Source organism: Urocitellus parryii, chromosome 8, assembly GCF_045843805.1.
Source record: "Urocitellus parryii isolate mUroPar1 chromosome 8, mUroPar1.hap1, whole genome shotgun sequence".
NCBI lineage: Eukaryota > Metazoa > Chordata > Mammalia > Rodentia > Sciuridae > Urocitellus > Urocitellus parryii.
The window spans coordinates 55035392-55040112 of NC_135538.1; the positions used below are offsets into that span (position 1 = coordinate 55035392).

The following is a 4721-nucleotide window of genomic DNA, read 5'->3' on the forward strand; positions in this document are numbered from 1 at the left end:
AACGTACTGCTACCACCAAATACTGGCCAAGATGTGGGGCAACAGGAAATCTCATTTGTTCCTGGTGGGATTGCAAAATGGTACAGCCACTTTGCAAGATAGTTTGGCAGGTTTCTAGAAAAAGTGCATATTCTCTTACCTCACCATCAGCAATTGTGCTCCTTTATGTTTACCCACACGAGTTGAAAACTTATGTCCACACCAAAACCTACTCACATATTCACAATTACCCAGATCAAGATGTCCTTCAATAGGTTAATGGATGAACAAAGTGTAAGACATCCATACAATGGAATATTATTAATCATTACAAAGCAATAAGCTGGGCTGGGGGTGTAGCTCAGTGATAGAGCACATATTTAGCATTCTTGAAGCTTTGGATTCATGCCCCAGCACCAGGAAAAAAATAAAGCAATGAGCTATCCAACCATGGATAGCATGAAGCAGTCAGGTACAATGGTGCACACCTATAATCCCAGCGACTTGAGAGGCTGAGATAGGAGGATTTCAAAATTTAGTGAAGTCCTAAGCAACTAGTGAGACTATGTCTCAAAAATTAAAAATAAAAAGGCCTGGGGATGTGGCTGAATGGTAAAGTGCCCCTGGGTTTAATCCCCAGTACTAAAAAAAAAATTCTTTAAATCTTAAATACATATTTAATACATATTGCTAGAAAGAAACCAACCCCAAACTGCTTCACATGATAGAGTTTCAACTATATAAAATTGCAAAAAAGGCAACAGTATGGGGATAACAGAAAGATCAATGATTCCAGGAGGTTCAGAGAGGAAGGGAAGGATGGTAGGAGAACGGGGGATTTTTAGGCTTAATACCCTTTGTGTATAACACTCTAATGGAGGATACATGTATGCATTTGTCCAAACCCATAAAATGTGCAACACAGTCAGCCCTAATGAAAACTATGCACTTCAATTAATAATAATCTATTAGTATTTGTTCATTGATTGAAATCAATGTACCACCTAAGTGCAAGATATTAATAATAGAGGTACTGGGAAAGGAGAGGATCTATGAAAACTCTATAATTTCTACTCAAATTTTCTATAAAACTAGAACTGCTTTATTTTTATTTATTTATTTTTTCTAGAATTGCTTTAAAAAAGTTCACTAATTAAAAAAACCCACAAAGAAGACTCTGAAAGAGTATGGGAGGAAGGATGGCGTGAGAGGAGCCAAAGAAAGTGAGGCCAACACAGGCTGAATCTTTCATGTCACCACGAGGGCAGATTTCTGATGTGGTGTTTTCCTGTGGCATTTCACAGAGTCTGGTGGGCTGGGTGTGGTGGCTCCTGCTGTGATCCCAGCTACTCAGGAGGCTGAGGCAGAAGGGATCACAAGCCTGGGTACTTTAGAGAGACCCTGTCTCAAAATAAAATATAAGCAGGGCTGGGAATGTAGCTCGGTGGTAAAGCATCCTTGGACCAAAAAAAAGAGTCCAGCAGGCGAATTTCAGTTACGACCAGTTGAAGAGCAGCAGTCCAGTGTTCACTGAGTACTAGTAATGGTATCACAGACTGCCATCACAGGGAGGGAGGGGAAGAAGAAAGAGACTTTTCAACTGAGTTTAAAGAACAGGAAGTAGAAGAGTCCAGTGGCTTTTGTAGCCTCTAGCATTTGAACAGCTCTTCAAATAAACCTTCTGAAGTTTGGAGTTGTAGCTGGAGCTGCCAGATTCGAGCAACCTTGAAATAACAGTGATGATGAGCTTTGATGTGGTGGTTTTTGCTGCATTCACAATATTTAACCTGTGTGTGTGTGTGTGTGTGTGTGTGTGAGAGATGCACATGCATGGGGGGGGGGCAAGCTGAAGGTTTTTGGAGCCAGAGAGATAAGAAGCAAAGGAAGAGAGATCATTGTCTCTGATTCCTTGAAATGGCACTCTTACTCTGACCTGGCTTTTCTTTTATAAATTATTTTTAAAAAACCACTTGTGTTTCTTAATCAACATGTCTTTGCACTTATATTCTCTGAGGCTACGTCTTGTTTCTTCCTCTTTTCACCCTGCCATCCATCTATCCATTCATCCATCCATCTGTGCATCTGTTTATTTATTTAGCAGTACTGGGGATTGAACCCAGGAGTGTTCCTCCCCCTGAGCCACACCCCTGTCCTTTTATTTATTTATTTAAAATTATTTATTCATTTATTTGGTATCAGGGATTGAACCAGGGGTATGTAACCACAGGCTATATCCCCAGCCCTTTTTATTTTTTATTTTGAGACAGGGTCTCATTCAGTTACTAACAGCCTTGCTAAGTTGCTGAGGCTGGCTTTGAACCTGGGATTCTTCTGCCTCGTCCTCCTGAGGCACTAGGAGTACAGGCTTGCACCACCGTGCCCGGCTTTATTTTTCATTTTGGGACAGGGTCTCCCTAAGTTATGTAGGCTGCCTTGAACTTGTGATCCTTCTGCCTCGGCTTTCCAAGTAGCTAGGAATACAGTTGTGTGTACCACACCCAGTCCAGTTATATGTTTTTTTTTAAATATTTATTTTTTCAGTTGTAGTTGGACACAATACCTTTATTTTATTTATTTACTTATTTTTATGTGGTGTAGAGGATCAAACCCAGGGCCTCGCACGTGCCAGGTGAACACTCTACTGCTGAGCCACAACCCCAGTCCCTTGTCATGTGTTTTAAGAAAGAAAATGCTGTCAATACATTCAAAATCCTTCCTTTGTTGTCACAGTGCTATGTATTAGTCCCTCCCCTCTCCCCAATGACACATTTGTCTTCTTTGGGATGAATAAATTCTCTTTGGTCCTGTTCCCCAGCTTGTCACTGGTTTGGAGACACAGCTCCTGAGTTTTAGGAAGACTCAGCCTGAGATGACCCAGATATTTTAAGGGAAGCCAAAACAACAGAGTCATCATTTTTTTTTCCCACTGAAGAATCTCAAAACTTTGATTATAACATTAGTGGCAAATGTTGGTGTTTTGATCCAGCATAGTGAATAAAAATTTTTAAGCTTGAGAAAAAAAATATTCTGCACTCAATTGCTTTGGAATCTATGTGTTATCACCAACTTCAATCTATAAATGAACAACCAGACTTGCATTTCCTAGAATTGACTAATGGTCTCCATCTCCCAGGAGACTTAGTTCAGGTTGTGCTTCTGCTACCTCCTTCCAGTAAGGATGCAGCAAAGGCAGAGAAGAGACCTTCTTCTCTATCAGAGGCCAGAGGTGTGAAAATAAAAATTCATTTCATTTTGGTGATAGATGTAGTCTATCAGATAAGTAGGATGAGAAGTCCTTGCATGATGCACTCCCTTTTCCCAGGCTGTTTCAAAAAAGTGGGGGTGGCGAAATGAGTATGACTCAATGCTCAGGGACATCCACCGATTTCAGGTACTGCACCATATTTTTTAAGTTTGCAACATACTCTTCCAGGGAAATGTGCCGCTTGGGATTCTCATCTTTTAGTGCACTACCATTGGTGCCAAAGAAAATTGTAACTGCTACTGGATTGTCCACACTGTTTCCTTTCCTGAGTAGTCTTGGAAGAATAATTTTGGCTCACCTGGTATCGTAACCTGACTAGTTTGTCAGCCAACGAGGCTCCCCATCCACCCTGCTGAAAAGAAAACTGGGTGATGGAGACTTTGAAAAGCAACACTTGAGGTCAGGCCAGAGAGCTCCCACCAGCTCCCCACCGCACACACACTGCCATAGTATTGTGGGCCTGAGTGATCAGTTTTCACAACTTTGTACTTGACAATTTCAAAAGGCCAATGCTACTTTCTGAAAAACAGAAACAAACAGAACCTAGCCTTTCTTTGTGTTGGCAGAGCCGGAGGGCTAGAAAAAGACCTTGTTCTTGTCCCCGCAAAATGTGCCTCCTTGAGAATGCTACTCAACCTGCCCAAGCTTCAAGGATGTTATGCATAATTTTACCCGCTGAAAGGCAGAGGATGCGACCTTTGTTCTCCACATCTCCTCTGAGCTAAAGGTCGTGTGAGTATTCTAACTTGAGAAACACGACCACCAGATTGATAGATTGCAAGGTAGATTTGGGGTCCTATTTAACTTTTGCAAGGTAGATTTGGGTCCTGTTTTCTTCAAATACCCACTGCCCACAACATACAATTAGCAATTTTAATAGCCATCGTTTACTGAGCAACTTATGGGCCTTATCTGCCTGGGGCTGAAACTTGTGCAGCAGTGGTTATGAGGAGAGAAGGGAGAGTGTGGATCTCCATGTGCAGCCAACTGACTCCAACTTTTGGGAGGAGGTGACGTCTCTGGGTCAACAAGCTCTCTCTGGGAGCTAAAGAAGAGAGGAAGACCAAGTCTTTGAGATCTTTATCTCTTCTTTTACTGCCCTTTTGATTAAGCCACAGTACATGCGCAACTTCCAGGCAGAGACAGCCGTTAGAATTCAGTGTCACTGAAAAACATTTCAGTTTTGACAACATTTCCTCTAATGCACCTTCGGATGGGAGCTGCTGAGCTGAACCGAGTTGTTTGGGTTATGGGTGGAGAGGAGCACCAGAAAATTATCTACACAAGGAAGCAGGAGTGTGGGGGAAAGGTGAGGGGGACTTGGGGGAATGGCTGCCTTTTTTAAAAAATTTTTTTGCTACTGGGGATTGAACCCAGGGATGCTGAACCACTAAGCCACATCCCCAGTCCTTTCATTATTATTTTATTTAGAGACAGGGTCTCCTGAGTTGCTAAGTGCCTTATTCAGTTGCTGAGA

At 42.0% G+C, this 4721-nt stretch overlaps 1 pseudogene; it reads right to left on the reverse strand.

Moving 5' to 3' along the window:
- Positions 1-3091: 3091 nt before the first annotated feature.
- On the reverse strand, positions 3092-3692 carry LOC113183324 (isoamyl acetate-hydrolyzing esterase 1 homolog pseudogene; annotated as a pseudogene).
- Positions 3693-4721: the final 1029 nt, after the last annotated feature.